The sequence below is a fragment of the Ptychodera flava genome, chromosome 7 (assembly GCF_041260155.1).
Source record: "Ptychodera flava strain L36383 chromosome 7, AS_Pfla_20210202, whole genome shotgun sequence".
NCBI classification, from domain to species: domain Eukaryota; kingdom Metazoa; phylum Hemichordata; class Enteropneusta; family Ptychoderidae; genus Ptychodera; species Ptychodera flava.
In genome coordinates, this window is record NC_091934.1 from 21960399 (window position 1) to 21974461 (window position 14063).

The 14063-nt window shown below is 37.8% G+C and overlaps 1 protein-coding gene and 1 long non-coding RNA gene across 2 annotated transcripts in view; both read left to right on the forward strand.

Moving 5' to 3' along the window:
- Positions 1-14063, forward strand: part of LOC139137020 (uncharacterized) — a 42072-nt gene that overhangs the window by 9599 nt on the left and 18410 nt on the right. The window lies entirely within an intron of this gene.
- Positions 2811-12369, forward strand: LOC139137019 (uncharacterized). Its single transcript, XR_011553291.1, has 5 exons — positions 2811-3053; positions 5507-5623; positions 6628-6865; positions 9774-9918; positions 10486-12369. It is a non-coding gene; the product is annotated as an uncharacterized lncRNA (long non-coding RNA).

The following is a 14063-nucleotide window of genomic DNA, read 5'->3' on the forward strand; positions in this document are numbered from 1 at the left end:
ATTTGTGTCCAGTCCCTAACCGTTCGACATAACACAAGGAAGTTCTTTTTTCAGCAAGAGTTGTGGACACCTGAAATAAATTACCAGCCGATGTCATTAATGCAGAAAGTCTGACCTCCTTCAAGAGCAGCTACGACCGCCTACAACAAGTTTGAACTTTCACAGAGGGATTCTAATATACTTTCCCTTACCCAAACTGAATAAAAAAGTACGTTAAGGCCTTTCGTTTACATGACTGATTACTGGTTTGTTTTTTTGTTTCAAGTTAAAATGGAAGAATGAACCACATTTTTGGCAAACCTGAAAGACAGATAAACTAGGATAGGCTTCAACACTTTCTGATTATCCGTCTGCCATACTCTCTGAGTCGTGGTAAGCTTAGGGAGCCTTCAGTAATTACAGGGGGGGGTGGGCCGAGGGAATTTCGCGAACACCTGTACCGTAAAATGTGACCCTCCCCCCAATCATCCTGTCTAAAATGTGACCCTCCCCCTTGTCTGACATTCTAAAACTTGACCCCCCCCCCTCAACCACTGCGGTAATCTCCCCTGGAATAAATAAAACAGTATCAGCTAATTTACATAACAATTGGTTCAATTGTTATGTTAGGGACAAATTACAGAGGGGAGGGCTGGTGTTTTTGGAGGGACAGTCGCAATTTATCACGCAAGAATTTTTCAAGAGATATGGTATTTCATACAGTTTAGGGAGGGTCACCATATTTTGTGCAACTATAAGAAGGCAAGATGTAGCTGATTTAGTGCTTCATCCAAAAATATCAAATCATAATACATGGAGTCTATCAGGCAAATTATTGACAATTTGCCCCCACAAAACATGCTATATCTGTATTTTATACATGTTTGATAATGTATTGAAATGTACTTGGCTTGAATAGGGAAGTAAAATGAACATTTGTGTACAAGAAATTGATTTCTGAATTTCATCTAAAAAGTTGGTTCACTATCCATGGTGTTTATGATGAAATTATGAATAATTTTTTTCAGTACAAAATTAGATAAATCTGTGCATTTATGCATGCTTGATTATTTAGATTATTGTTCTTGATTAGACTACAGTGGTTACAAGTCTATGGTTGTGCAAGAAATATGATTTCGGAATTTCACCAAAATGTCAATTCACTATGCATAGGGGTCTATGATGAAACTATGAATATTTTTTTTCAGTACAAAATTAGATAAATCTGTGCATTTATGCATGCTTGATTATTTAGATTATTGTTCTTGATAAGACTAGAGTGGTTACTACCAATTGTCTCCAAAATTATTGAAAAGCATGTGCACATTCAGTTGTACAAGCATATCAAGCCGCTATTGAACAATTCTCAATCAGGATTTAGAGAGCACCATTCGTGCGAAACAGCCTTGATTAAACTTAGCAACTTGTGGCTAAAAGCTATGGATAATGGAAATATTAATGGAGTAGTGTTTTTGGATCTTAAGAAAGCTTTTGATCTGGTTGATCATAGTGTATTGTTAGAAAAATTATCAATTTACAGGTGTGATGGTAAATCTCTTCGGTGGTTTAAATCTTACCTACAAAATCGCATGCAATTGGTTCAATTTAGAAATTTTTACTCTACAAAGCAACATATTTTGACTGGCGTTCCCCAAGGTAGTATACTTGGGCCTTTATTTTTCATCATTTACATAATGATTTGCCACTTTATATTGATAATAACATTGACATGTACGCAGATGATTCAACCATAACTACCAGTGCAAAATGTATTCAAGAAATTGAGACAACTTTGAACTCTGACTTAAATAATGTTCATAATTGGTGTAAGAATAATAGAATGGCCATTATTGTGACAAGACAAAGACAATGATTGTAACAACGCAACAAAGACGTAGACATTTGAATAAACAAACTTTAGACTGTAATCTTGGTGGAACGGAATTGCAAGCAGTACACTGTGAAAAGATTCTTGGTACGCTTGTCGATGAAAATCTGTCATGGAAGCAGCACTGTGACAAGATTTTTAAAAAGTAAATAGTAATATTGCTTTGCTCAAGAGAATAAGACAGTTTTTACCTATGAATATAAGAAAACTTTTTTATAATAGCTATATTTTACCACACTTGGATTACTGTTGTCATTTATGGGGAGCATCACCGTTTATGAAAAGGTTGCATAAGATTCAGAAACGTGCTATCAGAGTGATGTGTGATGCAAGGTATAATGCTTCGACCGAGCATTTTTTTAAAACAATGCATATAATGCCATTACCAGATAGAATAGTTTATAAGAATGTTTGTATGGTTTTTAAATGTTTAAATAATCTTGCACCGCAATATATGACAAGTTTTTTAACCGAAATTGATCATAAAAGAGTTACAAGATCCAAGATGCAAAAATTGTTAGTGGTTCCTGCAACAAATAAGGATTTTATCGAAAAGGCTTTACTGTAAATAGTGCCAATCAGTGGAATAATGTCGATTTAAATATAAGATCTAGTAACTCATTAAGCAGTTTTAAAACTGCCTACCTGAAAGCTTATTGGGTATAATTTTTTGTGTTTGTAAGTTTTAGTTTTCTTGTTAAATTTGTTTTTGTTATCTAGTGTGATTGTGCATTTTTTTCCTCCTGTTGTGCCATCTAGTGCAAGAAGCGATATACAAAGTTGTATGCAAATGAGAACAAGTGTCGCGAAGTGTAGCGAAGCTAAATTAACACTACAATTGAAAGCTTAATGTGTTAGAAGTGTTGGTTTGTATTGTATAAAGCATTCTGTAAAATTTGAACATTCAGTTTCGTTGACGTATTGTCGAATAAAGCTGAGAATGGCGTACTTGATTGCTTGTCATGGAAGGATATACATGTGTAAAGCGGACCTATGTTTCGCTGACCGCACACGGTCGGCGCGGTGACCGGTACTGTGGATGCAGAATGAAACCCTTGGCCTCGGCGAAAGTTAACTCAACGCGGCGCCGTATAGGCTACATCGTACTCAAGCCAAGTCTCACCGTTGTAGGGTAACAGCTCTGATGATAACTTATTTGCTCGAGTTGTGAAGTCCATCCTCCCACGTAAGTACTTCTGTACTGCCAATTAAAATATGTTAGTAGCTGTGCGTGCGTGCCACGAGTCGACTGTGTGTTCAACACACGTTCAACACACCACCGTCCCTCGTGGGTGGAGGGACGGTGAACACACTGACTCACAGCCCTGCCACGCAGAGGTACGCTCGATCATATTATACTCGAATTGACTGAATTTGATATATTCATTGCACTGATTTCGGTGTATAGTCGATCATATGTGGTGTGACAGTTGTGTCAACATATGGTCATACGCTAGAACCGCCGAGGATCGAAAGAGTGAACGTTGCACGAAACCGCAGGTTATTCACGGCATGGGTATATTAGCTGTGCGTGGCAGGACTGTGTTTTACCGGGGTTATACGGCCTCCCGCCTTATAAACGCCGGTAAAACATTGCCCTGCTGCCACGCAGAGCTGGGGGTTTTACCCCTTTCGTCAGCTGAGGTAACCTGATGATTCACTGTATAAGTATCGCCGTGCGTACAGGTCTCAGGCGTGGCGGAGGCCGTAACGCCGGGAATACAGACCTGTACGCAGGGCTACGTAGTGTACTTGCTTAGTCACACACGTTCTTTTTTCGTGTTCGTGTCTTAGATTTTTTTCATATGTGGAACACGTACACGTACATACGTACGGGAGCTGAATTGCATTACATACGCTGGCGATTCAGTGTACTGTACAGAGATGTTTGATTAAAACGATATGGCATCAGCGGCCAGGAGGTATCATACGGATAGAGGTCACACTGTGAGATCATGCAGGTAGAAGGAGAGATTACCTCCATGGTGAGATCAAGCTTGTTCTCACGGGATCGGAAGCAGCTGTGCCGAGCCCGTATGCTTTATGTTCGGACAGTGCATGAACTGACGAAATTTTTGTCAAGTAAAATGGTTTACATGCTGTACAGTATCATGAATCGTAAGCATGAGTGTGTGTTCACAGTTTTCCTTACCTACACTCATGGAGCTAGGAACAAATACCATTTCTGGCTCCATGCTAAACTGGTGTATAAAAACTCCGGTGTGTGCATAGTTAATATTTAACTTTGCAAATTATTGCATATATTTAACTTTCATGGAGTCACAGATTTGATAATCATTTTCATTCTGAAGGTCTGAAAGTCCGCTCTACAATTATTGTTTACATGTAGCGTTCAGGGAAATCAATCGAACGGGACCTTGTAAACTTCCGGTTCAGGGAAAGGCTGGCAGGTAAATGAACAGAGGCCACATATAATCCATGTAGTGCATTTGGTGAAATTCCAAATTTAATTTCTTGTACATAAATGCCCTTATCACAGATATTTTAACAATATTAATTAATGATTAATGAATTAATGTTATAGAAATAATGGGTGATGCTCTGACCATTATTATTCATTTATGGCCAAGGGCGAGAGGAAAGTCAAGAATTTACAAGGCTTAGCGAGCAAGCTTATTTTGGCTTTCAGTCTTGCCAAAGCCTATAGATAAACGTTAATGGTCGGGGCAGAGCCTGTTATTTCCATGATATTACCAACAAACCCTAGAAAATCATCAAGATTTACAAAAATTTCCCATGTGAAAGACAACGGAGCCCCAGAACTTGTGCAATATTGCCTGAATACATGGGTTTATGTGCCAGAGAACAGGTGACAATTTGCCAGACACCAGGATGGCAAATCGTTTCCTGCTGCGAGGGCACATAACCCATGTATTCAGGCAACAATATTTTTATTACATGCCTCTGGTTATAAATGCTGTATGACATTTAGTTATATGCTGGACATTTTCAAACAGTTTTACCATTATTGACCAGCATCAAACGGATTTTAACGAAGGTCAAAATAGAAGTGTGCACATGTATATTTTACATCTATCATTCAGGGTCTACTTAGATGTCGAAACATTGTAGGGCTTCACTGGCCTTGGTAACCATGGAAACCAGTCAGTACATCGTTCACCGACCCCCTAACTCCCCGGATGTTCCTTTTCAAATCAATTCATTGATTTGCACTCACATCAAGGCATGTAATAAGCAATGCACAGTCATGGCCACCCTAAAAATTTGTCAAATCTGGAGATTTTTAAAAAAATGTATAACTTGGGCCACAAGTGCTTCATTTTGTTTTTGTGATTGATTATGATCTTTGTACAATTGACAATTTACATTTTTGATGAAAAGTCACAATGTTAGCAGCATTATTTATATTCATGGACATCAAAACAAACCATTACATACTGTGTATTTGTGGTCAGTCACATGGTTCTGCTCCACCAATTAAATGAGATGTCTATAGCATGGTAATACATAATGAATGAGTGTATGATTTTACTGATCTTTTGACCCATATATCATAGCTTCTATGATTAGAAAGTTGAGTATCCATTGTACAGACGGTGAGAAATAGGACTATCTGCAAGATTCTAATTCATTGTATTCGTTGACATTTGCCTACAGCTGTTAGTATACCTCGCGTAACCTGGTCGTAAAGCCTCAGAGGTACATGTATGTGAAACTTAGAAGGAACAAGAATCAAAAGATTGATAACTGCTCTTTGACAAAATCCTTCATCAGGTAAGATTTGATTTTCAATTTCCTGCACATGTCTCGTTCGTTATCAGTTAAGCTTTTCACATGCTCGGTTTTATTTGGCGGAATTGTAATACTTTCTTCAACATCAACTCCCTCAATGCTCTCTACGTAACTTTAATACATGTAAGTATTTCAGAATATGCGTCTGTAGTGTGATCTCCTTGGCAAAAAATTCAACAGGACAAAATAGAGCAAGTGCAAATGAAATTCATGAAGTTCTTCTGTTTCAAACATAGCATCCTTACAGCTGAAATAATAATGGATAATTCTGCAAGCGTTTTAACCTTTAGCCTCTTTATCATTGGAGATTATTTATATTTTTATACAAATATGTGAATAATATGTATGATTGTCCCAATCATGTTTCATATTAATTTTGATGTTTTCTCAGTAAACTACATGTACAAGAACTCGCAGTATAAAACTCGATGTTTTTAGGTACTTGGCTCTTCAAAGATGTATGGCTACTTTAAATGAATCGTGCATTTCCAACCCTGCCATTGACAACACTTTATCTTGTCAAAGTTTCAGATGCTTGGTCAGAATGCCATGCTTAAATTTGTACATTTTTAATGGTTTCATATAGTTTGTTGTTTGTTGTTTATTGTTTATTGTACTTCATGCATTCATATTATTATGTTTATTTTATGGAGCCTGTTAATGTGACTTGTTCCTGTTGGTCTTTCTTTGAAATAAATATATAAAGATATTGCTACTTGCTTGAATACACGTCTTGACCTACATTATGTACCTGTTTCCTTTAAAAAGGTCCACAATCACCAGTGATTACAATGGGTTTAGGGCAAAGTTATACCAGTGATGGAAGGTTAATTAAAATTACAGAAGTCATAAACAATCAAGTTGTCTTATCTTGCATATAAAAAGCCATGTTTTAGAATGAACTGATGTAAACTAATGTCAGCAATTTGCAGGAGATAATATTTACATTGCATGATTCAAGTTAATGTTTCTTTTCACCCAATCAGATTCAAGATCCCTTGCTGAGGCAGTGCATACTGGGCAATGACAACCAGGTGAAAAGCAACATAGTGACAATACCATCCTCCATTGCAAAGCATATACACAGTGTGTGGCTATGCAGAGAGCCAACACTGAACAGAGATGATGGTGTTGTCATCAATGCAGAGCAAAAACCTGTGGAATTGAGGAATCTTTCATCAATTATTTATTTTCCTAAGACAATGGGTCCTTGCTGTGGCACAGGTTTGTACTTACACTGTTCAGTGTTTCCACTGGGTAAATTTTCCCTTAAACCATTCTGGCTAATTGAGACCAAAATTGATTAGCCAGAACTATAGCCATCAAAATTACATGTAATTGCATTTATGATTTTTATCCAACTGACAGTTGTATATATATACTCAGGTGGGTCCTATCAGTTGCTACAGTGGCAAGATGACATTAAACTGGTCCAATAATCATTTCTATTCAAGGTAATACATTACCAGGTCCATTGGACATTTGTGATTTAAAAATTTAAGTAGGACTCATCCTGACCGACTGATAATTAGTGGCAATGAAAATAAACAACTATTTTTTATGGAACAAACTGCTTTCTTAATAACATTCACAACAAATTTTATTTCCTGTGTGCCACACACTTATGTGACTTAATTTTGCACTTTTGTAAATGTATCAAGATGTATTACAAGTATTGCATCATTGACAGGGTAACTTCAAGATGTTTCCTTTGAAAGATCCATAGCTTCTGCCTCAATCATCAAGTGCTTTCAGTTCTCCAATCACAGAGTCTGATTATTAAACCAACTGTTCACTTAAAGAAGGTGTACTCCAAGCAGTAAATGCTTAATAGTTTCAAAATCAAACTGGGTGTATACATGTATTTTAAATATCCTGTCTGGCCACTTTATATGTCTTACAGAAAAAAAAAGCTGACTCTTCTCTTATTAAAACACTAGTCATGGAAATTCAACAAACTATTCCTGGTACACTTTCTTTTTTGTAACTACTACTACCCTGCAACTCTGCGGACAACCTGTGCAATTATCTTTTTTGCTTAATTGTACTCGAACACGACTTAGCATGTCGCAGTGTGCTGCTTGTGTTCAGCGTAGTAAACATTCAACAGGACAACATCCTGGGCATATCTTCATGCAAATATTATGACCAATGCCTATCCACAATACAGTGTTACTCAGTACGTGTACACATCATGGCAGGAGGTGACCCCAGCCTATATCCACAAATACATGTACACAGTATGGAAGATAACCCGGGCCTATCCTCAATCCAAATGCATTCACATGGTATGGAAGATGGCACAGACATATATCCACAATACACATAATATATGCAATGGAGGATGGCCTAAGCCAATACACATACATGCACACAGTATGTACATGTATGATGAATCAGCTGGCCTATATAGAATACAAAATGGGAGATGACTAAGGCCTATCATTAATACAAACAGTCTGTACCTGTATCGTATTCAGGATAAGGCCCAGGTCATTTTCAAAAATGTGTACCTGTATTGTATTCAGGATAGGCCTGGGTCATCTTCCATAGCAGGTACCTGTATGTGTATTCTGGATAGTCCAGAGTCACCTGCGATGCTGAGTAATTGTTTTGTGGATAGGCCTGGGTCATTGTATTTGCATAGGTTATAACATTTGCATGAAGTTTGGCTCAGGACGTCATCCAATTGACAGTTTACCACACTGTGCTCATTAATAGCTGCCTCTGAGTTTGCTGCAGTAGTGTCCTACGGTGACGTTTTTGAAACACTGGTTTCATTTTATTCACCACCCTTGCTGTCATTGGCTGCTGTTGTCTGCTTAGTTTTTGAAAATATACTGCAATCAGTATTTCCTGACTATGTTAAAGCATTGTTTACAAAGCACTTGTCATAAAATAACAAGGTCATTGCATGCAGCCATCTGAAAGCATGGCATATAACTTCATAAGTTACTGATTATAATAGTTTTCTGAGACTGCACACTAAGCAAGGAAAGAATGACCAGCCAGGGATGTTAAAAAATCTCTCTGCCTTTTAAAGGTGGAGCCTCCCTTTAAAAGGACGCAAAGCTATAGCAGCGTTCATTGTGTTAGTGGACACCAAACAGTCAACACAAGGTTACACGCTCCAGAAAATGCCACTTTTAGTTTTCCCCGGCCACAAGAAGGCAGACAGACTGCCAAGCGGTCAGCGTGAAGTTGCTGCCGATCGGACTCTGTGGTTATATTAAAAGTCTAACGCGACTAGAAAGACAATTTTTTAGGAAATTCGAGTGTTTGTTGTGACTGTTGGCGATTTAAACTGACCGTCAATCAAACGCTTGTATAAACTCTGTTTGCAGGATTAGCAAAAGGTGATAAAAGGTTGAGATCAGTTTGTGTAATTAATGTTATAGAAATCAAACATCGTACTGGCCAAGTGTTTGACTGGGAGAAGAACTCCACTAATGCGAGAACCTGGGATTGAAAAGTGCGGCTTTAACTGCACTCTCGATCAGCCCCTGAAAATAGCACAGACCAGTTTGGCGAAGGATAGTTGAAAAATATTTCCCAATCTGCAGACATTTCATTTGCCATTTCACGCTCTTGCGAATGGCAGCGGAAACACTGCTGTTGTCATACACATTTGTAGTCCTTTTTTTAAAATACCCTCTTGAGTAGATCAAATGTATTACACCTCTACCATACTATTTAATCAGTAACTTTGTTGTGATAATCATTGCTTACACATTTTTGGTAAAGTTATTTTCTCTTATTTAGCTGAATTTGCTAAAAAATTTCTTGCCACTTGGCACTCTATGAATTGCCTAGTGAAATGCAGATGATATGATAAATGCACATGACTAGACATTCAATACATGTAGCTTCATTCGTAGGATCCATAAAACTGTTATGATGAAGTATATTCCAATGAGACAAGTATATTCAATGAGAGAATACATCTGGTATGCACACGTGATTTAGAATGTTTACATGTGTCTAATGCTTATCATCATTAGGGTTAAGGACATACAGAGTGTTTGCAATTCATTGTAGTACATCCCATCACCAAATGTATTTTAATCATTCCGGTTATCATTGTTATTTAAAGAGTTATAAGTAATCACGAGTCTATGTGTTTACAATTCAGGATCAGCAGTGCATGCTGCGCAATATCAAGGATGAGAAATACCATTGACCTTGACAAAGAGCATTAAAGACAAAGTGGAGGGCTTGGGATTGGACTTGGATCATGACATTATTACGAAAGATGAATGGAAATGATCAAAAAACAGGTAAATTTCCATTTTAGTCCTTGCACCACAGTATATATACACAAGTGGCTGTTGCAAAGATGTGCTGGAACTGGTATCTTGTAACTTGCACAAAGTGTTTTATGTTAGTTGTCTTTATAGCTATACACATGTCTAGCATGTTTACAATTACAAGAATACTATTTAGAATCACAGGTTCACAAAAATATTAGTGATACATTTCTGTATTTTAATTGACATTGCCAGCTGCAACTATGTAGGTACATCAGTTTTACACTAATTCATCCTGAATTATACACAACATGCATGTGACAGCAATCCTCATTCTTAAACTGTGCAGGACATTGGTTGTTGCCAATCTACATTGTATTACATATGACATGAGCAAGAAGGAAAAAGTATGGTTTAGATGTCTAGGTTAGAGAAACATGCATATAGCGGAGAGAAAAATAAATTTATTGGTCCTTTACACAAGAATTCTTGGATATGTGACACACAAATAAACTAACTTTTTGTGAAGAGAAATTATTATCTTCCATGATTTGTCCATGATTATCTTCCATGAGTTTATTATTATTACTATGTTAGGGAACAGGTGTGTATATCCATGCAGAAGAGGAGCAGGATAAATCCAAAACCGACTATAAGGCAGCATTTTACCATTCAAAGAAAGGAACCAACCACCAGGGACAGTTGTCTCAAGATGAAGACAGTGGGATTGCACCTCCATTTGGTAGAGGATTTCCTATTAGTCAGTATGGTGGAGAGACGTGCACCCTTACACTGCTCAGCACACAGATTTGTGTATGTTAGGATCAGAGGCTCCTAAACCATAGCACCTACCACAGATAAAGAGTGGCCAACTTAACAGACAAAACCCTCAATACTAAGCATCATCAGATACAGCTAGTACAGAACTGTTGAAGGTATATAATTATATACCTGGATATATAATTATATAATTATATATCCAGCTCATAGAGAGGAAAATTACAACTTTCAGAGCACTGAGAAAAGACAATTATTATTTCATGCCTCCCCTCAGTATCATGGTGATCTCTGTAGTATAGTAACGGACCTGTAGCTAGTTGTCACTTGTGATGATTGTTTATAAACATTCCATTATAACTTCTTTTTCTGCTCCAGAGGGTGTACATGTCAATCAGGACCCAGATTTACATATACTTGTCAATAACATTGCAATGTGCACATGTATGATACACTTTGTTTCCCAATGAGCTTCCAGAAGAAGAACAAAAAACTGGAGTTGATATCAAAAGAAATTGTGAAAAATTCATCAAAAATTACAGCTATTGGAGCCCAAATTTCATGGGGAGCTGTCATTATTTACGGAGTACAGGTCGGAGAGGAGATGTTGGAGGAATTTCGTCGGAAACTCTAAATTTTGAGTACCCCCCAAACCATGATGAATTTGAGTAACCCCCCCCTCCCTTACATGGAAATTTTGACTGACCCCCACACTCAATTTTGAAAGTTAAATTTCAATACATGTATTTCTACAATTTACATAAATACAGCAAGAGGAAAGACCATTCAAATCCTTGTGTACCCTGCGAGATAATCATTGGTTATCTCATGACGGTTTGAACAAGGTGAAACCAACAAAATGAAATTCAAAGTCACAACAAAACATAGATGTCAAAGGTTACACTATAACCAGTATACAACCACATACAGTTTGTTGTATGTATGGGTATCATAACAGGGTCCTCACTAGGATATCCGACAGGGTAGACTTTGAAAGTACAGATTGAAGAACATGCAGGGCTGATGGGGAAAGTGTCCGCTTGGCTTGCTCCCCTCCCTTGCATGGAAAAGTTTGAGAAATTGTAGTGTGCATTGGTGCAGTTTGGTGTAATCTAAGAGGTATTTTCAATGTGTAATTTTACTGAGTAAAATTTGTAGAAATTGATGTGTGAAGTAGGCAATCTGAGAGGTGTTTCAATACATTTGCACCAAAAATTGAATAACCCCCCCTTCTTTCTCTCAACATTTTGAATAACCCCCCTTATAGCTTTCAATATTTTGGGTGACCCCTTCACATTCCTCTGCCCCAGGCTGTAAATAATGATGGCTCCCTAGGAGATATATCTTCAAGCTTGTGCGATATGGATTTCAGGCAATGTCAACTTGTGGACAAAAGGATACAGAGAATGTTGCAGATTATTGCAAATGGGACTAACTTATGAATACAGCACACCAAGTCACATTCCATTATCAAGAAAAAAAGCTCAAAACTACATCTGAAGTTGGCTTTGGAGATAAAAACTATTGCTTGCAATCATCGACCCTCATTACTCGCAACGCGCTATGCCAGAGCAAAGTGTACATATTCAGAACATCAGTTTGATCGTTCATGAGATTCAATGTTAAGTACCAAGTATTGTTGTTGGGGACCGCTTGGCAAATAAACTTAATATATTTCAATATTACTAAGATTACACAAAGAAACCACAGCAGTTGCCTGTCCCATTTTCTCGAAGGTGTATGTTGCAATAAGTGAAAATATTTCAACAAAATTCACCTTTAGCAGTCAGACAAGCTTATGAAAAATAGAGATTTATATATGTAATCATCACTTGTTTATTTGTATTCTAATGGATATAACTTTAAAAGAACAGACAGGGAATCAAACTGTTTTCTATTTTAGCTCTGCAGTTAGTGTGAATGAGCCTATCTTGTGTACCCTGGTAGGTGTGTGTTGTTGTTGGTCATCCGTCAACTTTAGCATTTTGGGGGTGAATTTGCTTTTAAGCTTCACTATCAGCAAAGCAGAGCTAATCTAATGAGTGGATATGTATTGTTGTTTGTCAGCCTTTTAGCTCTGCTGTCAGCAATGCGGAGCTTATCAAATGGGCTGATTTTACGTCATTGCCCATCTCTCCCTCCGTCCATCATCCGTCCGTCCGTCATCCATCACAATTGCGCTCTTCTCTGAAATCACATAAATTGTCTGGTTGCTTTGAAATTTGATACTCGTGCAGAATTTGCATATTTCTATATTTTAGGTATTTTTTTGCTGTTTTTGGTCACAAAATCTATTTCTCTGAAGTTGCTTATCTGATTGCTTTGAAATTTTATATGCATTTCACTTGGGGTGACCTCAGTTAGGTTAATTGTTCAAATTTTAGTGAAATATGCAAATTTGTATTTTGAGGCAATTCTTGTCATTTTTTTAGTCCCCATGGACACCGTCCGGGGGACTTATAGGTTTGGCCATGTCCGTGCATCCGTCTGTCCATGCATGCGTGCGTCCATTCACGCAGATATCTCAGAGATGCCTGGAGCGATTTCACTCACACTTGGTACAAGGATTACTTCATAAATCATACATATGCAAATTGATTTGTTTTGTGATATGATCCAATATGGCTGCCATGCGGCCATTTTGTTACGATTTTTTTATGTGCAGAGCATAACTCAGGCACATCTCAACCGATTTTATTCAAAGTTGGTACAAGGACATTGACCTATATCATACATATGCACGTCAATTTGTTTCACGAAATGATCCAATATGCCGGCATGACAGCCATTTTGTTATTGGACACCGTGGTGCGAAGCACCAAAGGTGTCCTATGTCGCCACAATGTCTGTGTGTGTGTCCGTCTGTCCGTCCGTCCGTCCGTCCGTAGACAGATTTTGTTCCACTCATAACTTAAGAACCCTTAGGTCCAATGTCATGCAATTTGGTATTTGGTATTATCATGATGAGACTTAGATCTGATTAGATTTTGGTGGGTGTGGCTTATTAATTAATTGCTCATTTGCATATTTTATGACTTTTTTCGTTCACGCAGATATCTCAGAGACCCTGGAGCGATTTCGTTCAAACTTGGTAAAAGGATAGTACTCTACCTCATACAGATGCACGTTGATTTGTTTCACAATGCGATCAATTTGGCCGTGTTAGAGGACTTTTTAGTTTTCACCTCCATAGACTCCCATGTATAAGGCAGTCCATAGACTCCCATGTTTAAGGCAGTCCATAGACTCCCATGTATACGGCAGTCCATAGACTCCCATGTATAAGGAAGTCCATAGACTCCCATGTATAAGGCAGTCCATAGACTCCCATGTATAAGGCAGTCCATAGACTCCCATGTATAAGGCAGTCCATAGACTCCCATGTATAAGGCCAAGAA